The sequence below is a fragment of the Doryrhamphus excisus genome, unplaced genomic scaffold (assembly GCF_037039965.1).
Source record: "Doryrhamphus excisus strain RoL-2023G ecotype Guam unplaced genomic scaffold, RoL_Dexc_Guam_v1.1 HiC_scaffold_24, whole genome shotgun sequence".
NCBI classification, from domain to species: Eukaryota; Metazoa; Chordata; class Actinopteri; order Syngnathiformes; family Syngnathidae; genus Doryrhamphus; species Doryrhamphus excisus.
The window spans coordinates 8,250,355-8,274,104 of NW_027621862.1; the positions used below are offsets into that span (position 1 = coordinate 8,250,355).

At 47.2% G+C, this 23,750-nt stretch overlaps 9 non-coding genes across 9 annotated transcripts; all 9 read right to left on the reverse strand.

Annotated features, from left to right (window-relative positions):
* Nucleotides 1–681: 681 nt before the first annotated feature.
* On the reverse strand, nt 682–753 carry trnae-cuc (transfer RNA glutamic acid (anticodon CUC)). Its single transcript has one exon. It is a non-coding gene; the product is annotated as a tRNA-Glu (tRNA).
* A 383-nt stretch (nt 754–1,136) lies between these two features.
* Nucleotides 1,137–1,210, reverse strand: trnat-ugu (transfer RNA threonine (anticodon UGU)). The gene has a single exon. It is a non-coding gene; the product is annotated as a tRNA-Thr (tRNA).
* A 1,031-nt stretch (nt 1,211–2,241) lies between these two features.
* trnae-cuc (transfer RNA glutamic acid (anticodon CUC)) lies at nt 2,242–2,313 on the reverse strand. Its single transcript has one exon. It is a non-coding gene; the product is annotated as a tRNA-Glu (tRNA).
* A 383-nt stretch (nt 2,314–2,696) lies between these two features.
* trnat-cgu (transfer RNA threonine (anticodon CGU)) lies at nt 2,697–2,770 on the reverse strand. Its single transcript has one exon. It is a non-coding gene; the product is annotated as a tRNA-Thr (tRNA).
* A 1,044-nt stretch (nt 2,771–3,814) lies between these two features.
* Nucleotides 3,815–3,886, reverse strand: trnae-cuc (transfer RNA glutamic acid (anticodon CUC)). Its single transcript has one exon. It is a non-coding gene; the product is annotated as a tRNA-Glu (tRNA).
* Nucleotides 3,887–4,268: 382 nt separating this feature from the next.
* Nucleotides 4,269–4,342, reverse strand: trnat-ugu (transfer RNA threonine (anticodon UGU)). Its single transcript has one exon. It is a non-coding gene; the product is annotated as a tRNA-Thr (tRNA).
* A 4,332-nt stretch (nt 4,343–8,674) lies between these two features.
* On the reverse strand, nt 8,675–8,746 carry trnae-cuc (transfer RNA glutamic acid (anticodon CUC)). The gene has a single exon. It is a non-coding gene; the product is annotated as a tRNA-Glu (tRNA).
* Nucleotides 8,747–9,129: 383 nt separating this feature from the next.
* Nucleotides 9,130–9,203, reverse strand: trnat-cgu (transfer RNA threonine (anticodon CGU)). The gene has a single exon. It is a non-coding gene; the product is annotated as a tRNA-Thr (tRNA).
* Nucleotides 9,204–17,414: 8,211 nt separating this feature from the next.
* trnat-cgu (transfer RNA threonine (anticodon CGU)) lies at nt 17,415–17,488 on the reverse strand. Its single transcript has one exon. It is a non-coding gene; the product is annotated as a tRNA-Thr (tRNA).
* Nucleotides 17,489–23,750: the final 6,262 nt, after the last annotated feature.

Below are 23,750 nucleotides of genomic sequence, written 5' to 3' on the forward strand. Positions count from 1 at the left end.
AACGGCCTTGCTTCCACCCAGTTTCCAACTAGGGACCTTTTGCATGTAAGGCAAACGTGCTAACCACTACACTATGAAGGGTGAGCCTTTTAAGGGGACTGGTGAAGCAGTTGCCAAACAATGAAACAAGACGATGAGTCCAAAGTGGGGGCATATTGGCAATTGTCCAAACTGACAAATATTTCTCCTTTGTAGGGAAAATTGTTCCAAAAATGATGGGCTTTTCTTCAACAAAACATGAAATCACAATCACCGCTTGAAAGGTTTGGCTTGTAACCTGCGATTGGCGCATCCAGGCACCTCCAGGACCTGGGGGTTGCTGGAGGTCTCTGATCAGGGTCACAGGAACATTTCTTCTTCAGCACATTCAAACACTCTTTCTATTGTCTAAGCAAATGGATATAAGGGTGATAACTGATGCTATATTCATTCTATTCTAACAAGGATCTATCCCTGAGCATCCGACAAATGCTCTGTCTCACCCTAAACCCAGTCCTGACAGCATTCTCAGTCGCGGACCTTGTCTTATTGTGTAGTCCATTGTGTGTCCATGTTTTTCGTTTATATTTCTGTTGTCAGTCGCCTCAGGATGACAACGGTTTGAGCTTCAAGATGACCCCAACCATTCGACCGTGGCCCAAGACAAATCCTATCTCCAGTCAAAACCTACCCAAATGTCAATTCCCTGACCGGGAATCGAACCCGGGCCGCGGCGGTGAGAGCGCCGAATCCTAGCCACTAGACCACCAGGGACTGCTTTATGTCTGCACTCAGAAAGGCAGAGACAGTGTCACTTTGACGTACTCCAGCGAAGGAACCAAATTTGTCCTGTGACTGGACCTTCTCTGCCAACATTGTAGCAGCAGGGGAATTACCTTAGATAGCAGAGCGCTTCCCTTAAATGTTAGACCCGAACCTCTTTTGTTTTGCTAATGTGGTCTGTTTTCTTAGCCCCGCAAATGTCCAAATTCACAATCTGTTTGCCTTTGTCGAGGGCATTGTAGTACATATGACATTTATGCTACATATGACATCAGAAATGATGGATATTTCTTCCACAGAACAAGATGTCTGATTCAAAACATTTAGTTGAAATGTTGGAGCGAAAAAAATGGAGTCGCCGAAACACATATGCAAGGCACTGCTGGGATTTGAACCCAGGACCTCCTGTTTACAAGACAGGAACTTTGACCAACTAAGCCACAGCGCCGGTGAAGGAGTGTCTTCAGTGTTAGGCGAACCACTGCATGACGGAAACCACACCAGTGGCCAGGCTATCAACAGGACTTGTGAAATCCTGCCGGTGTAAGCGGACGGAATCGACGATTATTCTCCTCCTTGGTCTTCGCTGTGCCAAGGATGAGGATGTTGTTTGCATGCAACGACACCACAGCGGCCACCTCCTTCCTATAAGCCCCTTCCTGCAGGCCAGCGATGCACCCGATCAGTCATCCGGGAAATATGGATTGTGTGTCCAAACTGGGGACAGATGCCCGTGTACACACCTTCAGGGACCAAGCACATATCCTTGTTCCCATTTGTCACCTTGATTTTTTTGTAAAAGAAGGAATTGAACGGCCTTGCTTCCACCCAGTTTCCAACTAGGGACCTTTTGCATGTAAGGCAAACGTGCTAACCACTACACTATGAAGGGTGAGCCTTTTAAGTGGACTGGTGAAGCAGTTGCCAAACAATGAAACAAGACGATGTGTCCAAAGTGGGGGCATATTGGCAATTGTCCAAACTGACAAATATTTCTCCTTTGTAGGGGAAATTGTTCCACAAATGATGGGCTTTTCTTCAACAAAACATGAAATCACAATCACCGCTTGAAAGGTTTGGCTTGTAACCTGCGATTGGCGCATCCAGGCACCTCCAGGACCTGGGGGTTGCTGGGGGTCTCTGATCAGGGTCACAGGAACATTTCTTCTTCAGCACATTCAAACACTCTTTCTATTGTCTAAGCAAATGGATATGAGGGTGATAACTGATGCTATATTCATTCTATTCTAACAAGGATCTATCCCTGAGCATCCGACAAATGCTCTGTCTCACCCTAAACCCAGTCCTGACAGCATTCTCAGTCGAGGACCTTGTCTTATTGTGTAGTCCATGTTTCGTTTATATTTCTGTTGTCAGTCGCCTCAGGATTACAACGGTTTGAGCTTCAAGATGACCCCAACCATTCGATCGTGGCCCAAGACAAATCCTATCTCCAGTCAAAACCTACCCAAATGTCAATTCCCTGACCGGGAATCGAACCCGGGCCGCGGCGGTGAGAGCGCCGAATCCTAGCCACTAGACCACCAGGGACTGCTTTATGTCTGCACTCAGAAAGGCAGAGACAGTGTCACTTTGACGTACTCCAGCAAAGGAACCAAATTCGTCCTGTGACTGGACCTTCTCTGCCAACATTGTAGCAGCAGGGGAATTACCTCAGATAGCAGAGCGCTTCCCTTAAATGTTAGACCCGAACCTCTTTTGTTTTGCTAATGTGGTCTGTTTTCTTAGCCCCGCAAATGTCCAAATTCACAATCTGTTTGCCTTTGTCGAGGGCATTGTAGTACATATGACATTTATGCTACATATGACATCAGAAATGATGGATATTTCTTCCACAGAACAAGACGTCTGATTCAAAACATTTACTTGAAATGTTGGAGAGAAAACAATGGAGTCGCCGAAACACATATGCAAGGCACTGCTGGGATTTGAACCCAGGACCTCCTGTTTACGAGACAGGAACTTTGACCAACTAAGCCACAGCGCCGGTGAAGGAGTGTCTTCAGTGTTAGGCGAACCACTGCATGACGGAAACCACACCAGTGGCCAGGCTATCAACAGGACTTGTGAAATCCTGCCGGTGTAAGCGGACCGAATCGACGATTATTCTCCTCCTTGGTCTTCGCTGTGCCAAGGATGAGGATGTTGTTTGCATGCAACGACACCACAGCGGCCACCTCCTTCCTATAAGCCCCTTCCTGCAGGCCAGCGATGCACCCGATCAGTCATCCGGGAAATATGGATTGTGTGTCCAAACTGGGGACAGATGCCCGTGTACACACCTTCAGGGATCAAGCACATATCCTTGTTCCCATTTGTCACCTTGATTTTTTTGTAAAAGAAGGAATTGAACGGCCTTGCTTCCACCCAGTTTCCAACTAGGGACCTTTTGCATGTAAGGCAAACGTGCTAACCACTACACTATGAAGGGTGAGCCTTTTAAGGGGACTGGTGAAGCAGTTGCCAAACAATGAAACAAGACGATGAGTCCAAAGTGGGGGCATATTGGCAATTGTCCAAACTGACAAATATTTCTCCTTTGTAGGGAAAATTGTTCCAAAAATGATGGGCTTTTCTTCAACAAAACATGAAATCACAATCACCGCTTGAAAGGTTTGGCTTGTAACCTGCGATTGGCGCATCCAGGCACCTCCAGGACCTGGGGGTTGCTGGAGGTCTCTGATCAGGGTCACAGGAACATTTCTTCTTCAGCACATTCAAACACTCTTTCTATTGTCTAAGCAAATGGATATAAGGGTGATAACTGATGCTATATTCATTCTATTCTAACAAGGATCTATCCCTGAGCATCCGACAAATGCTCTGTCTCACCCTAAACCCAGTCCTGACAGCATTCTCAGTCGCGGACCTTGTCTTATTGTGTAGTCCATTGTGTGTCCATGTTTTTCGTTTATATTTCTGTTGTCAGTCGCCTCAGGATGACAACGGTTTGAGCTTCAAGATGACCCCAACCATTCGACCGTGGCCCAAGACAAATCCTATCTCCAGTCAAAACCTACCCAAATGTCAATTCCCTGACCGGGAATCGAACCCGGGCCGCGGCGGTGAGAGCGCCGAATCCTAGCCACTAGACCACCAGGGACTGCTTTATGTCTGCACTCAGAAAGGCAGAGACAGTGTCACTTTGACGTACTCCAGCAAAGGAACCAAATTTGTCCTGTGACTGGACCTTCTCTGCCAACATTGTAGCAGCAGGGGAATTACCTCAGATAGCAGAGCGCTTCCCTTAAATGTTAGACCCGAACCTCTTTTGTTTTGCTAATGTGGTCTGTTTTCTTGGCCCCGCAAATGTCCAAATTCACAATCTGTTTGCCTTTGTCGAGGACATTGTAGTACATATGACATTTATGCTACATATGACATCAGAAATGATGGATATTTCTTCCACAGAACAAGACGTCTGATTCAAAACATTTAATGAAATGTTGGAGAGAAAAAAATGGAGTCGCCAAAACACATATGCAAGGCACTGCTGGGATTTGAACCCAGGACCTCCTGTTTACAAGACAGGAACTTTGACCAACTAAGCCACAGCGCCGGTGAAGGAGCGTCTTCAGTGTTAGGCGAACCACTGCATGACGGAAACCACACCAGTGGCCAGGCTATCAACAGGACTTGTGAAATCCTGCCGGTGTAAGCGGACCGAATCGACGATTATTCTCCTCCTTGGTCTTCGCTGTGCCAAGGATGAGGATGTTGTTTGCATGCAACGACACCACAGCGGCCACCTCCTTCCTATAAGCCCCTTCCTGCAGGCCAGTGATGCACCCGATCAGTCGTCCGGGAAATATGGATTGTGTGTCCAAACTGGGGACAGATGCCCGTGTACACACCTTCAGGGATCAAGCACATATCCTTGTTCCCATTTGTCACCTTGATTTTTTTGTAAAAGAAGGAATTGAACGGCCTTGCTTCCACCCAGTTTCCAACCAGGGACCTTTTGCATGTAAGGCAAACGTGCTAACCACTACACTATGAAGGGTGAGCCTTTTAAGGGGACTGGTGAAGCAGTTGCCAAACAATGAAACAAGACGATGTGTCCAAAGTGGGGGTATATTGGCAATTGTCCAAACTGACAAATATTTCTCCTACCGGGGGTGGTCTTCGGTGGGCAAAAACTGGTTTTTGGGACATGAAATGTCACTTCTCTGGTGGGAAAGGAACCTGAACTTGTGCAAGAGGTTGAGATATTCCGACTAGACATAGTCGGACTCACCTCGACCCACAGTTTGGGTTCCGGAACCAAACTCCTCGAGAAGGACTGGACCTTGTTCCACTCTGGAGTTGCTGCAGGGGAGAGGCAGCGAGCTGGTGTAGGCTTATCAAGACCCCCGGCTTGGTGCCTCTGTGTTGGAGTCAGCCCCGGTGAACGAGAGGGTAATTTCTCTACGCCTCGGGCTGGGGAAAAGGTCCTAACTGTCATTTGTGCGTACGCGCCAAACGGCAGTTCGGAGTACCCGGTCTTTTTGGAGTCCTGGTGACTCCGTCGTTCTACTGGGAGACTTCAACGCCCATCTGGGCAATGACAGTGTGACCTGGAGGGCCGTGATTGGGAGGAACGGCCTCCCTGATCTGAACCCGGGCGTTGTGATGTTATTGGACTTCTGTGCGAACCACAGTTTGTCCATAACTAACACCATGTTCGAACATAGGGATGTCCATAAGTGCACTTGGCACCAGGACACCCTAGGCTGCAGGTCTATGATCGACATTGTAGTCGTGTCATCAGACCTGCATCCGCATGTTCTGGGCAGGCGGGTGAAGAGAGGGGCTGAGCTGTCAACTGATCACCACCCGGTGATGAGTTGGGTTAGATGGCGGGGGAGGATGCTGGACAGACCTGGTAGACCCAAACGAGTAGTGAAGGTGTGCTGGGAACGTCTGGCAGAGTCTCCCATTCGTCGAGTCTTCAACTCTCACCTCTGGCAGAGCTTCGCCTGTATCCCGGGGGAGGACCGGGATATTGAGTCCGAATGGGCCATATTCCGTGCCTCCATTGCTGAGGCGGCTGACCGGAGCTGCGGCCGCAAGGCGGTCGGTGCCAGTCGTGGCGGCAGGTCCCGAACCCGATGGTGGACACCAGAGGTCAGGGCCGCCGTCAAGCTGAAGAAGGAGTCCTATATGCGTTAATTTAACGTATATAGAGTGTCAAAGTGGCAGGGTGAGGCAGAGGTGGGGTGTGAACAGTGTCAAGGGGGATTCCGGGCCTTGTTGATGAGGCTGACAGCAGACGGGAAGAAACTGTTCTTGTGGCGTGAGGTTTTGGTCCTGATGGACCGCAGACTCCTCTCAAAGAGACTGTGACCGGGGTGAGAGGGATCGGCCACAATCCCCTCTGCACGCCTCAGGGTCCTGGAGGCGTCCAGATCCCGGAGGGACGAGAGATTGCAGTCAATCACCTTCTCTGCAGACCGAATGACACGCTGCAGCCTGCCCTTGTCCTTAGCAGTGACAGCAGCGTACCAGATGGTGATGGATGAGGTGAGGATGGACTCAATGATGGATGTGTAGAAGTGCACCATCATTGTCTTTGGCAGGCTGAATTTCTTCAGCTGCCGTAGGAACGTAGGAAGTACATCCTCTGCTGTGCCTTCTTGATGATGGAGCTGATGTTCGGCTCCCACTGGAGGTCCTGGGAGATGATGGTACCCAGGAAGCGGAAGGACTCCACAATGTCAATTGTAGAGTCACAGAGGGTGATGGGGACAGGAGAGGCTGAGTTCTTCCTGTTGTCCATAACCATCTACACTGTTTTTAGGGCGTTGAGCTCCAGCTTGTTCAGGTTGCACCAAGTCGCCAGATGGTCAAACTCCCACCTGTAGGCAAACTTGTCACCGTCAGAGGTGAGTCCGATGAGGGTGGTGTCGTCCGCAAACTTCAGGAGCTTGACAGACTGGTGACTGGAGGTGCAACTGTTTGTGTACAGGGAGAAAGCAGAGGAGAAAGAACGCAGCCCTGGGGGGATCCGGTGCTGACGGTTTTTGTATCTGAGATGTGTTTCCCGAGCTTCACGCGTTTCCTGTCAGACAGGAAGTCTGTAATCCACCTGCAGGTGGAGTCAGGCACGCTAAGCTGGGAGAGCTTCTCCTGGAGCAGAGTTGGGAGGATGGTGTTGAAGGCAGAGCTGAAGTCCACAAACAGGATACTAGCATAGGTTCCTGCGGAGTCCAGGTGCTGGAGGACCAACACACCGAAGCAGCCGTCCGCGGCGCCATCTTGGAAACATGTGGTGGCATGGGAATAGATGACTACATGGTAATCAGGTGGTTAGGTGTCAGTGGTTCCAGACACATGGGTTGTTTACATTGTCCACAGTAAGAGGGCGATTATTCACAACAGACATGGCTTCATAAAGAAAGGTTCTCAAGGAACTGTCATTCAACCTGCCAGCACTGTTTGCTAGGACTGAAATGAGCATGCTTCTGATGGTTCTGATCTGGCGCTCCCAAACACCTCCCATATGGCTTGCATTTATGACAAAGTTGCATTGCTTGTCTGCCAGGTATTCTGTTACTCTTTCTGTGTTTATTTCCTTTAGTGACTTTTCCATTTCATTTTTAGTTCAAACTAAGTATGTTCCCTGATCTGATGTGCCAAACAGCACCTCTGATGGCAATGAAGCATCTTAGGGCATTGATGAATGAGTCAGTGGTCATATCCTCCAGCATCTCTATGTGAACACTTCCAGAACATAGACAATTGAATAGTAGACCGTACTGTTTTTTTTCTTTACACCCTTGTTTTGTGTGAAATGGGCCAAAACAATCCATGCCACCATAGGTAATTGTTGGAGAAGGCTCAATGCGGTCTTGAGGTAAGTCAGCCATCTTTTGTTCCTCCGTGGCTCCTCGAGCTTTCCGACATGGAATGCACTGTCAAATATGTTGAGCCACTGCTTTGCTCCCTCCCACGATCCAGTAGTCATTTGCTCTGAGTTAATTCAAGAACCAATATAGTTCTGAGACTGGACCTTCTCTGCCAATTCAGGAAAAGCAGGGGAATTAGCTCAAATGGTATAGCGCTTGCTCTGCATGTGAGAGGTAGCGGGATCGATTGCCTAAATTCTACAAGGAATCCTTTGTTTTATTGGCTAATTGTAGGCCATTCGCCATAGCGCACCCCGAGGTTACAGAGGTCAAATGTAAGCTTATATTCAGCAGCACAGTGGCGAAAGGTAAATTTATGTGCATTACCGTTTCCACAGGTTCCCAATTTGTACAACCCGGCATTAATACCTCTTAGTGTAATTCTACCTTACTGGTGGATGCCTTCTTATGGACGATCCTCAGGGCTGACCTCTGGTGGTGGTGCGGTGGATCCGATGTGAGTGATAGGTTACCGACCGAGAACATGACTGGTGTTTGTGCCCCGATTTCTTTCCTTCCTCCAATAACAGTATTGTCAATTGATGCTTGTCTTCAACAAAACATGAAATCACAATCACCGCTTGAAAGGTTTGGCTTGTAACCTGCGATTGGCGCATCCAGGCACCTCCAGGACCTGGGGGTTGCTGGGGGTCTCTGATCAGGGTCACAGGAACATTTCTTCTTCAGCACATTCAAACACTCTTTCTATTGTCTGAGCAAATGGCTATAAGGGTGATAACTGATGCTATATTCATTCTATTCTAACAAGGATCTATCCCTGAGCATCCGACAAATGCTCTGTCTCACCCTAAACCCAGTCCTGACAGCATTCTCAGTCGAGGACCTTGTCTTATTGTGTAGTCCATTGTGTGTCCATGTTTCGTTTATATTTCTGTTGTCAGTCGCCTCAGGATGACAACGGTTTGAGCTTCAAGATGACCCCAACCATTCGACCGTGGCCCAAGACAAATCCTATCTCCAGTCAAAACCTACCCAAATGTCAATTCCCTGACCAGGAATCGAACCCGGGCCGCGGCGGTGAGAGCGCCGAATCCTAGCCACTAGACCACCAGGGACTGCTTTATGTCTGCACTCAGAAAGGCAGAGACAGTGTCACTTTGACGTACTCCAGCAAAGGAACCAAATTCGTCCTGTGACTGGACCTTCTCTGCCAACATTGTAGCAGCAGGGGAATTACCTCAGATAGCAGAGCGCTTCCCTTAAATGTTAGACCCGAACCTCTTTTGTTTTGCTAATGTGGTCTGTTTTCTTAGCCCCGCAAATGTCCATATTCACAATCTGTTTGCCTTTGTCGAGGGCATTGTAGTACATATGACATTTATGCTACATATGACATCAGAAATGATGGATATTTCTTCCACAGAACAAGACGTCTGATTCAAAACATTTACTTGAAATGTTGGAGAGAAAAAAATGGAGTCGCCGAAACACATATGCAAGGCACTGCTGGGATTTGAACCCAGGACCTCCTGTTTACGAGACAGGAACTTTGACCAACTAAGCCACAGCGCCGGTGAAGGAGTGTCTTCAGTGTTAGGCGAACCACTGCATGACGGAAACCACACCAGTGGCCAGGCTATCAACAGGACTTGTGAAATCCTGCCGGTGTAAGCGGACCGAATCGACAATTATTCTCCTCCTTGGTCTTCGCTGTGCCAAGGATGAGGATGTTGTTTGCATGCAACGACACCACAGCGACCACCTCCTTCCTATAAGCCCCTTCCTGCAGGCCAGCGATACACCCGATCAGTCATCCGGGAAATATGGATTGTGTGTCCAAACTGGGGACAGATGCCCGTGTACACACCTTCAGGGATCAAGCACATATCCTTGTTCCCATTTGTCACCTTGATTTTTTTGTAAAAGAAGGAATTGAACGGCCTTGCTTCCACCCAGTTTCCAACTGGGGACCTTTTGCATGTAAGGCAAACGTGCTAACCACTACACTATGAAGGGTGAGCCTTTTAAGGGGACTGGTGAAGCAGTTGCCAAACAATGAAACAAGACGATGAGTCCAAAGTGGGGGCATATTGGCAATTGTCCCAACTGACAAATATTTCTCCTTTGTAGGGGAAATTGTTCCACAAATGATGGGCTTTTCTTCAACAAAACATGAGATCACAATCACCGCTTGAAAGGTTTGGCTTGTAACCTGCGATTGGCGCATCCAGGCACCTCCAGGACCTGGGGGTTGCTGGGGGTCTCTGATCAGGGTCACAGGAACATTTCTTCTTCAGCACATTCAAACACTCTTTCTATTGTCTAAGCAAATGGATATAAGGGTGATAACTGATGCTATATTCATTCCATTCTAACAAGGATCTATCCCTGAGCATCCGACAAATGCTCTGTCTCACCCTAAACCCAGTCCTGACAGCATTCTCAGTCGAGGACCTTGTCTTATTGTGTAGTCCATTGTGTGTCCATGTTTCGTTTATATTTCTGTTGTCAGTCGCCTCAGGATGACAACGGTTTGAGCTTCAAGATGACCCCAACCATTCGACCGTGGCCCAAGACAAATCCTATCTAGAGTCAAAACCTACCCAAATGTCAATTCCCTGACCGGGAACCGAACCCGGGCCGCGGCGGTGAGAGCGCCGAATTCTAGCCACTAGACCACCAGGGACTGCTTTATGCCTGCACTCAGAAAGGCAGAGACAAGAGCTCAACAATACTATAGACATAGAAGGTAGATATATAATAATTAACATATCTGTGGACAATGTTAAATTTTGCATTGCCAACATATATGGTCCTAATGTTGATGACCCCTCTTTCTTTCACACCTTTTTTTCTTCTCTCTCTGCACACCTGGATTCAAGCTTGATCTTGGGAGGGGACTTCAACTTGGTATTTAATCCAGATATAGATAGGTCTAGCCCAGCTGGGGGACATCGTGAGTCTCAATCAACAACAACACTGAAAAAATATATGATATAATATAATATAATAATATATATATAATACTTAGCTAACCAACTAAAACTTAATAAAGAAAAAAACTCTATCTCCTCCATTAGAAACTCAGAAGGTAACATCACTCACCTTCCGGAGGAAATTAATTCAGTCTTTAGGGACTTTTATAAAAGACTATACACACCTCAGATTAACCCTTCGGTTCCAGACATTGAAACATTTCTTAGCACCATAGAATTACCAAAATTAGAAAAAAATCAGGTGACAACCCTGGACTTACCCATTTCACTAACAGATCTTTATGGTGCTCTACAGGAAATGCCAAATAACAAGGCACCAGGACCGGACGGGTTTCCTGCCGAATTTTATAAAACATTCTGGTCACTGCTAGCCCCAGTTTTTTTAAAAATGGTTCAGGAAATAAAAGAAAATGCACGTCTACCCCCATATATGAACTCTGCTACAATCAGTCTTTTGCTAAAATCAGAAAAGGACCCAACATTACCTTCCAGTTATCGTCCAATTTCACTTATTAATGCGGATCTTAAAATAATATGCAAAGTATTAGCTAGAAGACTGGAAAAAGTTACCCCTCATATAATACATCCCAATCAATCAGGATTTATCAAGGGGAGACACTCAGTTAGCAATGTACGCCGCTTAACCAATTTGATTGATCACTCTATCATCCATAATTTGGAAACCACAATCGTCTCACTAGACGCTGAAAAGGCATTCGACAGAGTTAACTGGAAATTTCTCTTTGCAACCCTACAGAAATTTGGCTTTGGAGAGTCATTTAGAACGTGGATCCAAATATTATATAGTACCCCAAAGGCCTCCGTTCGAACCAATAATCTGATCTCTCCAGAATTCACTTTACAAAGAGGTACTAGGCAAGGTTGTCCACTCTCCCCCTCATTGTTTGCTATCTTCTCTGAACCTCTTGCAGCTGCAATTCGACAACATGGAAATATTAAAGGGATCCACACAACAAATGTTCATCATAAGATAAGCCTTTATGCTGATTATGTGTTACTCTTCCTAAAAAACTCACACTTCTCACTTCACCAAGCTATCACACTCATCAATAACTTTAGCACCTTCTCGGACTACTCTATTAACTGGTCTAAATCCATAGTATTGCCCATTACTTTCGTTTTCCAGAGCACCCCCTCTATACCACTGCCTTCAGGGAATATCAGGTATTTGGGCATCAACACTTCCTCCAATCTGTCAGACCTGATCAGCTTGAATTATATCCCACTGTTGAAATCGATTGAGGATGATCTTGAACGTTGGAGAACTTTGCCAATCTCTCTTATGGGCAGAGTATCCACTGTGAAAATGATGATATTACCAAGGATCAATTATCTGTTCTCTATGATCCCAACCAAACCATCTATAACTTGGTTCAAGTCATTAGACTCATATATAAATAAATTTCTTTGGAAAAATAAGCCAGCACGAATAAGCCTAAAAACACTACAAAAATCTAAAGAATGTGGGGGCTTAGACCTGCCAAATTTCTCCAATTACTTCCTGGCAAATAGGCTACAGTATATCTTAAAATGGATAAAACCTAACCCCTTGGATCAGTTATGGCTAGACATTGAACAGTCATTTAGCCAAGAAATCCCCATCTTTAACTTACATTTCATAAGTCAAATCCTTAGGAAACACGATTGTTTTAAAAGCATAAATATTAAAACCACTCTGACAGCTTGGTGGGAATTTTTAAAAATAACTAGGTCCTCGCTCAATCCTTGCCAGTACACTCCGATCTGGAATAACCCTGATATATTGCTTAAAAAAAACCCTTGGATTTTACAACATGGCATGACAAAGGAATAAGTTGCTTGGAAAATATCATAATGGGGGGAAAGTTTGTGTCATTCACTTACCTTGTTACACAGTATGGGTTAAACCAGAATACATTTCTTGAATACTTAAATCCATAATTAGAGCTAGGTTTCGTAACATATCTTGGGAAAGCTATCCCACCATTGACCAATTCTTAAACGTATCCGCTCCCCAAACATTATCCAAGTTGTACATTCTTGTGTCAAAGTGTGACAACACCGTTGGGGTTCCAGTCTCCAAATGGAACCTAGATTTATCTACAAGCTGTGACCCTGAGTTCTGGAAGCAAATATGCCTTAATTCGTTCCGTTTAATAAAAAATCCCAACCTACAGTTGGTTCAGTTCAAAACCATTCATAGAGTACACTACACAGGGCAGAGAATGTTTAAAATGGGTCTAACCGACTCTAACATCTGTGTACACTGCCCAGATCATGTAGTAGATGATTATTTACACTCCATGTGGGCTTGTGCCCCCATTAGTAATTTCTGGCAAGCAGTGTGCGAGGACCTTTCTTTGGCACTTGGGACCTCTATTCCTTCCTCACCTGTATTATGCTTGTTGGGTGATCTTTCTACAGTCAACGTAGAAACAAATCACACACAACTCCTCATCACAGCGTTAAGCATTGCCAAGAAAACCATTCTTATCAATTGGAAATCCAAAAAAAAACTGAACATAGCCTTTTACAAAAATCTTCTGTTAGATCATATAGCAATTGAGAGAATGTCTGCTGAATCCAAAGATCAACTGTCAGAATTTCAATCTATATGGGCTCCAATAATTAATCTCTTAAATTAATCTCTTAATGTAATTCTCGAAGGGCTGAGTGTGCCTGTCTCTGCCCCTGGCGGTCTCGTTCCTCTGGCTTGGGGCATGGTCTTGGTCGCCGGGTTGCCCTGGCGTCTGGGGGGTGAGCGGGTGGGTGCCGTGTATCTCTGTCCCTTCCTGCTGGGCTGACCCCCTGGAGGTTCTGGTGGGGGTTGGTGGGGGGCTGTCCGGATCTGGGGATGGGGCGTGGGTGGGGTGGTGGTGGTCGTCCCGGGGGTGGTGCAGGCCGTCCCTCGGGGGGGTGGGTAGACGGGGAGCCGCATCCTGTGGGTGGTGGGCGCCTGCTGCTGCTGGGGGGGGCCTGTGTGCGTCCGGTGGCGCTGGTTCCTCCGCGGCCTCCCTCACCCCTGGGGGTGGGCCAGGTTTGCCCTGGGTGCTCTGGCCTGGCTACTGTGTGGGACCGTGGGGTGGGGGCATGGGAGGCTTTGGCCCTGCCCTTGGTGTGGGCACAGGTGGTTATGCCCCGCTGCCCTTGCGGAGCCTTCCCCCTTAGGTATGTATATGGCTATATATGTGTGTGTGTAGGTATGCATGTATATATATATATATTTATTATTATCATATAAAATGATAAAAATAGCTAAAAGATCAAAATTATTAGAAAATATATTATATATAAATTATTATATATTAAGTATCAATAGTAGTATCATTATTATACATACATAACCATAACTATTATCAATAAATATTATTATTACTATTACTATTATTATTACCATTATTATTATTATTATTATTATTGTTATTATTATTATGATTACTATTATTATTATTACTAGTATTATGATTACTATTATTATTGTTATTATCAATTTATTTTATTGTTATTTTTTATTTATTATTTTTATTCTCAATTTTATTTTTTTTTATTTTTTTTTTATTATTATTTTTTATTTATTTATTTATTTATTTATTTATTTTTTTTTTTTGTGTATGGTAGGTGTGTGGCCCCGGGTGGGGCTCCTGGTAAGCTCATACGGGAGGGGGGGTCTCGTTTGTGCAGCTTGGGCTCTGGGTGGGGAGGTGCGGTGCTGGGGTGGGGCATTACCTGCTTCCCTCCCTTCGGTAGGGGGATGGCTGGGTTGTGGTGGATGTGGGGCGGGCGGGTGGGGGGGCTGGCTGTGGGTGCGTGGGTAGCGGGGCGGATAGCGGTGGGGGTGGTGCTCTGCACGGCGCAGGCCGGGATTAGCGGGGGGCTTGCTTGGGGAGCGGGGTGGTGGGCTCTGGGTCGTGGGGGGGCCTCGACCAAGGGTTGGGGGGTGGGGCTGGCCCGTGGCTCACGGGCGGCCCCTGCTATTTGCCGGTGTCTGGTTGGCCCCTTCTGTCTCCGGTCTGGTGACGGTCTTCCCGCCTCCGGGGTGTCCTACTCGGCGGGTCCGTGGGTGGATGGGAGATGTGGTGGAGGCGGGTCGGCACTGTGGTGGAGGGTGGGACTGGGGGGGCATTCACTTTTTGCGGCTGTTGGGGTGTCGTCTACCTGGTGGGCTCTGCTGCCTGGTGTGTGTGTCTCTGTCCCGCCCTGGCACTCTTGGCTCACGTGCCCGGGGGGCGGGGTTGGGCTCTTCCCCATGCGGGTCCCGGTTCTCCTGCGGTCTCTGTGGTGTCACTCCCTGGGCTGCCATGGTGACGGATGTGTTGCCGGGGCGCGGTCCCTGCTGTTCTGGTGGTTGTAGGAGCTGCCTCGGGGCGTGTGGTTTGTCCGCGGCTCCTGGTGGTCCGGGGGTGGCGTAGCTGGCACAATCTCTGGTGGGGCCCTCCGGGGGGGAGCTGGCGGGCCGGACTGGCCGCCACGATGGGCTGGATTGCTCAGCTTCCCTCCACACACACACACACACACATACACATTCACATACACCACACACATAGGTCAGCCATACGGGGCAGGCCTATTTTTAATTGCACAATCTACACAATACCATCTTCACACACACAGGTGTAGCGGGCTGGACCGGGGAGCCTACTGCCTACCCCCGCGATTGGCCCACTGGCTGCTGGGGCTTGGCGGCTCGCTCGGGGTGCCCTGGGCTGCAGGATATTTTGGTCTGGTCTGCCTGGCCTTCCTGGGGGTCCCGCTGGAACCAGCTGACGCCGGGGCTTGCCCTGGTGTCATGGTTGGCGCTACCTCCCTGGGTCTGTCCTGGGTCGCGGGCGCCAATGTGCCCTTGGGGGGGCGTTCACCGGCCTCCAGGCGGAGGGGTCCGCGCTGCTGGTAGCCGGAAGTCTACGGTGGTGGCTTGGGGTTGTTGCGCTGTGGTGGCTGCTGCGGGGACCGGGCTGTGTGTTGGGAGGGGGCCTGATCCTGCTCATGGGGACGGGGGCCTGGGTGGCGTGTGGGGATGGGGAGCATGCTCCTCGGGGTGGGGCCTGCTGGGGGGGCGGTGCTCTTCTGGGCGTTTGGGTGTCTGCTGCCACTGGTCCTATGCTCTGCCGCATCGCTGTCCCTGTCTTTGCCCATCCCCAGTCTTGCCTTAGGGCTCGTCGGGGATGGTTCTCCGGTACGTGGGTGGAGCGCTGCTGGTATATATATATATATATGTATATGTGTGTGTGGGTGCGTATGTGGGTATATGGCCATATAGATATACGGGGGGGGGGCTCTGCGGGGGTCTGGCGTAGGGCGTTCCATCTCTACCGCCCGGTCCTCCATGGGGCAGTGTGCCCGGGCCTCTTCTGTCCTGGCCTGGGCGGTCCTATGTCGGTGGTCAGGCCTGGAGTTGCCTGGGGCGGGCCTGGTTCTGCTTCCTGGGGGTGTGTGGGGGGCGGGAGGCGGTGCCTCCGGCCGTGGACGGGCTCCCTTCCGGCCGGCGGGGGCGGCCCTGTGCCCACGGGTGTGTGGCCTTCGATGCCCTTCTGCCCTAGTGGGGTATGGTCTCCCGCTGGTCTCGGGGGTGCGGCTCTCCTCCGGCCTGCTGGCGCCCTGTTGCCGGTTGGGATTGCTCCTCCATGGCCTCTTGCTGGTCTCTTCGGGGAGTTGCTTTGGGGGTGGGTCTTGGGGAGTCGGCCCTGGCTTTGCCCGCACCCACGGGGCCGGAGGATCTCTGGCGGTGGGGGCTTGACCTGGCTGCGCGGGGCGGGGTTTGCTGGGTGGTAGAAGGCAGTCTCTCTCCTTTTGTCATTCTCAGTGACAATTACACATTCACACACTCGCATTCACATACACAACACACCTCCATATGGGCACTCACAGCACATGGGTGCTTCTCTATACAATCTACTATCTTATCCCTGATGTTTATATAGTATTTGTATGCTATTATTACAGTAATAATGATGTCAAGCAGTGAGATTTTAATTACTGTAACCGTATGGTTCCAATTGTGTTTACTATCATGGGTCATGTCTTCACCGTTACTATTGCTACTGGTAAGTTGGACTGTTTCATTTCACTGATATCATCTCCAGTGTGACCCTTAGCCATCATTGACATTTAACTGTTCTGTTTGTCACTGTTGTTGTTTTGGGAATTCTTGTTGCTGCTGTTTTTGTCTCTCCCTCTACTGCCCCCGCCCCCTGTCCCCACCTTTCTCTTCTCTCCTCTTCTTTTCTGTTCTTCTTCTTGCTCCGGTCCAGTCGCTCCAAATGGCATAACAAAAACATCAAATAACGGCAAATAAAATGTCATGGTACAGGGAAGTTGTAGCCAACACCTTTCCTGACACAGAGCAAATCTGTCTAGCATGTAAGGGCATTTAGATCAACAATACTATCTGCCCCAATGGCTGGACGGGACATAAAAAAAAAAAAAAAGAAAGGCAGAGACAGTGTCACTTTGACGTACTCCAGCAAAGGAACCAAATTCGTCCTGTGACTGGACCTTCTCTGCCAACATTGTAGCAGCAGGGGAATTACCTCAGATAGCAGAGCGCTTCCCTTAAATGTTAGACCCGAACCTCTTTTGTTTTGCTAATGTGGTCTGTTTTCTTAGCCCCCAAATGTCCAAATTCACAATCTGTTTGCCTTTGTCGAGGGCATTGTAGTACATATGACATTTATGCTACATATGACATCAGAAATGATGGATATTTATTCCACAGAACAAGACGTCTGATTCAAAACATTCACTTGAAATGTTGGAGAGAAAAAAATGGAGTCGCCGAAACAAATATGCAAGGCACTGCTGGGATTTGAACCCAGGACCTCCTGTTTACGAGACAGGAACTTTGACCAACTAAGCCACAGCGCCGGTGAAGGAGTGTCTTCAGTGTTAGGCGAACCACTGCATGACGGAAACCACACCAGTGGCCAGGCTATCAACAGGACTTGTGAAATCCTGCCGGTGTAAGCGGACCGAATCGACGATTATTCTCCTCCTTGGTCTTCACTGTGCCAAGGATGAGGATGTTGTTTTCATGCAACGACACCACAGCGGCCACCTCCTTCCTATAAGCCCCTTTCTGCAGGCCAGTGATGCACCCGATCAGTCATCCGGGAAATATGGATTGTGTGTCCAAACTGGGGACAGATGCCCGTGTACACACCTTCAGGGATCAAGCACATGTCCTTGTTCCCATTTGTCACCTTGATAGGGCTAGGGCTAGGGCTAGGGTTAGGGTTAGGGCTAGGGCTAGGGCTAGGGTTAGGGTTAGGGTTAGGGCTAGGGCTAGGGCTAGGGTTAGGGTTAGGGTTAGGGTTAGGGTTAGGGTTAGGGTTAGGCTTTGAGTAAGCTCCTCCCCCTCTAGGGTTAGGGTTAGGGTTAGGGTTAGGGTTAGGGTAAGGGTTAGGGTTAGGGTTAGGCTTTGAGTAAGCTCCTCCCCCTCTGGCTGAGGAGGAGGAGGGAAACGCACGGTCCTTCCCCCGGGCCAGACCTCCTTCCCGGTCCCTGGAAGCAGGGACCCAACGAGCCCCCGCCCTGTTCCTCATTTGGGGACGTTCCCTTGAACTTTGGTCGCCCCGAGAGCGCCCCCTACCGTAGCGCACCACAGTCCATTCCCCATCCGTGGGGTACATAATGATCAAATGTATATTTTTTTCTTTTTTATTTTGTAATTTTTTGTGTTTTTTTTAGTTTTTTTTGAAGAGAAAAAACAACAACAAACAACAAACAATAAACAACAAACAACAAGTTTTAACAAAATAAAATGTCTAAATTAGACTTAGAAAGTTGGTGTGCTATGTCGCAACGTTTCGATCGACTAGGATCTTCCTCAGGCGTAGCACACCAGTCAAACAAAAGGTCCTTCTCCTTCCACACTCAACTCAAGAGTGACCAACTCTTCCTCTGCTTCTCCCTTATATAGGCTTCTGCTGTCAACCCAAACAAAAGTGAAAGTAAAAAGAAAGCAACAGCATAGTAACTTCCCCATCTCTCTCCCTGTTGTTTTACTGCCCCACACTCCTCCCATACACACAAACACCTATCTACACATCATTTTAAATATGTATGCTTCTTTATTTATTTATTTATTTATTAATTACGTACTTTATTCAAATATTTATTTATTTATATATTTATTTATTTATTAATGGGTTAGGGTTAGGGTTAGGGCTAGGGTTGGGGTTGGGGTTGGGGTTGGGGTTGGGGTTGGGGTTGGGGTTGGGGTTAGGGTTAGGGTTAGGGTTAGGGTTAGGGTTAGGGTTAGGGTTAGGGCTAGGCTCTTTTCCTTTCTGCATCTGTCCACACCGAACAACTCTGTAATCCAGCCACCCTAACTGCCTCCTCCCCATGTTTCAAAAAGTGTTTTACTACAAAAAAAGTATTTCCTCTGTTGTTTTTAATATTATATTTATGTTGTCTCATTCGAATGGCAATGGAATTTTTTGTCTCCCCCACATACTGCTTCCCACATTTTGCACAGAACAGTACGTACACACAGTTGGATGTGAGGTAAGTGAACTCTTGGCAGATTTTGTACACTCTTTTGTTTGATTGGTTATGAATAAACTTTAATTTGCAAAACCACTGCGTTCTTGGTTTTCTTATCTCTCGCCGCAATGGCTGAAGTTTCGCCTTCACTAATATATCTTTTAAACTTCTGTGTTTCCTATAGGCAGAAATTGGTTCAAAATTATCCCAAAGTCCAGATTTCCCCATTATTTTCTCATAATTTTTCTTCATTATGTTATTCATTGTCATATTCATTTTTGAGTAATTCGTAATAATTGGTACTATTTGTTTCTTTTTAATTCGTTTTGGTTTGTTCAACAGCTTTAAGCAATGTCTCAAAAATGATCGTGAATACCCTCTTTTCCTCAATGCTTTAAATAAAATCCTCACCGCCTCCCAAAAGTCCACTTTCCTTGTACAAATCCTTTTAAATCTAATTAACTGTGACTTGACTATGCCTTTGAAAGTATGCTTAGGATGAAAACTAGTTTTAAACAAAAGCGCATGTGTGTCCGTGTCCTTGAAGTATACTTTTATATCTAATTGATTTTCTTCCTGAAAACTTGGCCCTTTATACACTGTCGTGTCTAAGAAATTAATCGAATTGTCATCCACTTCAAATTTTAGTTTAATCGATGCATCATGGTTATTTAATATCTCAATGAAATCCTCAAATTCTTCCTTGGTCCCATTCCAAATTCCCCAAATATCATCCAAATATCTAAAATAATGCAATGGTTTAATTGGACATTTGCTCAATGCTTCCTCCTCCCACTTAGCCATGAAAATATTGGCATACGCCGGTGAAAATCTCTTTCCCATTGCTGTACCTTTTATTTGTAGAAAAAATTCGGAATTGAACTCAAAGTCATTTCTCGTCAGATTTATCCTTAACAATTCTAAAATTTCCCCATCTGGCCTTTTAGTATCTGGGAATTTACGAAACATATGTTTGACCGCTGTTAATCCCGATTCCGTGTCTATATTCGTATACATATTTTCTATGTCTATTGAAAAAAAGAAAGCATTGGGAGGGACTTTTAAACTTTTTACTACTTCTGTAAAATGATATGTATCTTTGATATACGCCGGATGTTTAATTGACAGGGGGTTTAGGAAATAATCTATGTATTCCGCTGTTCCATAGGTTTCGCTCCCACAATCCGACACAATGGGTCTTCCCGGTGGCGTCCCAAAGGGTGGGAACCATTGTTCTGGTTTTTTATGAATCTTCGGTAATATGTAAAAACGCCGTGCTCTCGGTTCGGAGTTGCCCATAATATAATCCCTTTGTTTAGCTGTAATAAAGTTTTTATGATACAAATTATAAACAATCGCTCGTACCATCGGGATCGTCTGCAAATAAATTGGATCTTGTAATCTTTTGTAATACCTTTGATCATTCAGCTGTCTATAAACCTCTTGTACATATTGTTCTCGTCCTAATATTACTACCACACTCCCTTTGTCTGCCGGTTTGATTATAATTTGCCTATTCGCTCTTAGTTCTTTCAAGGCTTTAGCTTCCGCCCTAGAAATATTCGTTATTTCACGTTTTACATGCCCAAATTGCCTAAAAGCTTCCCAATCCTTTTCTATTAATGTATGTAATTTCACAGATGTACTTTCAGGTGGTGGCCCCCAGCCGGACGCCCTAACAAATCTCTGTTGTTCCCGGACTTCTTCCCCCTCAAAGTATTCCATCAATCTGAGTTTCCTGTGATATTCTTGTATATCATATCGTAGTTGAGTCCTTTGGTTTTTGTAAAGATCCATGGTTGGAACAAATGTCAACCCCCTATTTAACAGATCCAAATGTGCTCTCGACGGTTGAAATTGTTTGGTCAAAACCACAACATTATTATGTTCCACTACTGGTTGCCGTACCCCCTCCCCATCCGGGTTTAAGGGGTGTCCAAGTTTAAATAATCTATCCAATGATTGAGTGTATGTATCCCTGTCAGTTTCGTCCAATGTACCAGGTCCCCCTCTGTCCCAAAATGCATGTCCGGTAAGAGTGGGATGTATGCCATGTGTCCCTTGATGTACTCGTTCAGCTGTTCCAGCGTCTCCCTACTCTCTGCTGGTAAGTCCGAGGAGAAGTTGATTAGTGGAACCCAGATTTCTGAAAATGGAAATCTTTTCTTCGCCGCCCTGAGCATTCCCGCCAACTGCCTACTTGCCGTCTCCTTAAACCTTTGATCCCTGTTGTTGATGCCAAATGATAACACCAACTTTTCCACTGTGATATGCCCTTCTGCCCTTGCCAGTAGGGACTCTGCATTCCGAAAAGTCGCTCCTGGGAAACACTCGATCTGCAAATCTTCCAGCTCATGTGGGGGGAACCTACACAAGTTAGAATCCCCTATAATCACCCACTTCTTTTCTACCCAGAGAATCCAGTCTACATTCTTTTGGCTCGTTGTCTTATGGCGTTTTGTGTAGAACCTTGTAGACATTGGGATCTCCCCTCCTTCCTCCTCATCATCCGATCTCGATAATCCTTCCACATTGTCCTTCTCTATCGTCCAACTATATGCTCGCTCCGGCATTTCCGGGGAAGTTTCTCTTACTTGCTCCCTTCTTTCTCCAGGGACCAATGTTGGTGTGTTATCCAACTGTTCCCCCATCACCTCTTCAATCAATATCCCCCTGTCGCTCCTCTCTCTTTCTTCTACTTGGGTCCACTCTTCCATCCTTGTCTCGCTTTCTCTTTCTTTCTCCTTCTCTCTTTCCTTTCTTGGTCTTCTCCTAGGTTTAGGCGAAGGTAAGGGCATCGTCTCAACTATTGGTGGGGGTGACAGTTCCGGTAGTGGTGTAGACTGTATCTCTACCAGCGGTGCAGGTACCTCCTCTTTCACCTGCTCTGTCATCGTTGCCACCGACTGTATTTGTCGGGGTTCAGGAACCTCTTGAACTAGTCGTTGTGACTGTTCTCTCCTTTCAATCACCGCTTCCGTTTGCACCACATTCTCTCCTCTTTGCGGCGCACAGGCTACGATCATGGCCTCTGCCTGATCAATAACCTCCTGTCTGACTCTGGGCAAGTTCTTGCGCATCCATCTGACTGCCACTTCAAATGCCTCCTTCCAATCTTGAGCCCATTGGTCCGACAGTTCTCTCAGAGATTCCTCTAACTGTCTCTCATAATGTTCCTGTAACACCTGTAAGGTGGTGCACCCCCAATTTTTTGCATTTCCATAAATGCCATCTTCCGTCCTCTCTGATGGAAAAGCCGGTTTAATCATCTCCCCCAACCATTCCACTATTTTCATGATTGTAGGGGGACCTTCATACCGCCCTGTTGGTGTGACATTCTGTAAATGGTGGACCATCTTGATGATTTTGTATAATTTTCTCACCAGTTGGCCAAATCTTGGATTCGTCGGTGGGTCCTGTCTTTGAAAGACAACTCTACGTTGTTGTCCTTGTTGACGTCCGTCAACACCTTGTCGCAGCACTGCCGCATAAGATCGTGGTTGCTGCCAGCTAATTCTAAAAGCCTGGGGTCGGGTCTGAAACCCACGGGGAGGCACAGGCCAGTCAGGCTTTGAGTAAGCTCCTCCCCCTCTGGCTGAGGAGGAGGAGGGAAACGCACGGTCCTTCCCCCGGGCCAGACCTCCTTCCCGGTCCCTGGAAGCAGGGACCCAACGAGCCCCCGCCCTGTTCCTCATTTGGGGACGTTCCCTTGAACTTTGGTCACCACGAGAGCGCCCCCTACCGTAGCGCACCACAGTCCATTCCCCATCCGTGGGGTACATAATGATCAAATGTATATTTTTTTCTTTTTTATTTTGTAATTTTTTGTGTTTTTTTTAGTTTTTTTTGAAGAGAAAAAACAACAACAAACAACAAACAATAAACAACAAACAACAAGTTTTAACAAAATAAAATGTCTAAATTAGACTTGGAAAGTTGGTGTGCTATGTCGCAACGTTTCGATCGACTAGGATCTTCCTCAGGCGTAGCACACCAGTCAAACAAAAGGTCCTTCTCCTTCCACACTCAACTCAAGAGTGACCAACTCTTCCTCTGCTTCTCCCTTATATAGGCTTCTGCTGTCAACCCAAACAAAAGTGAAAGTAAAAAGAAAGCAACAGCATAGTAACTTCCCAATCTCTCTCCCTGTTGTTTTACTGCCCCACACTCCTCCCATACACACAAACACCTATCTACACATCATTTTAAATATGTATGCTTCTTTATTTATTTATTAATTACGTAATTTATTCAAATATTTATTTATTTATATATTTATTTATTAATGGGTTAGGGTTAGGGCTAGGGTTAGGGTTAGGGTTGGGGTTGGGGTTGGGGTTAGGGTTAGGGTTAGGGTTAGGGTTGGGGCCAGGGTTAGTAGGGCTAGGGTTAGGGCTAGGGTTAGGGTTAGGGTTAGGGTTAGGGTTGGGGTTGGGGTTGGGGTTGGGGCTGGGGCTGGGGCTGGGGCTGGGGCTGGGGCTGGGGCTGGGGCTGGGGCTGGGGCTGGGGCTGGGGTTGGGGTTGGGGTTGGGGTTGGGGTTAGGGTTAGGGTTAGGGCTGGGGTTAGGGTTAGGGTTAGGGTTAGGGCTAGGGCTAGGGCTAGGGCTAGGGCTAGGGCTAGGGCTAGGGCTAGGGCTAGGGG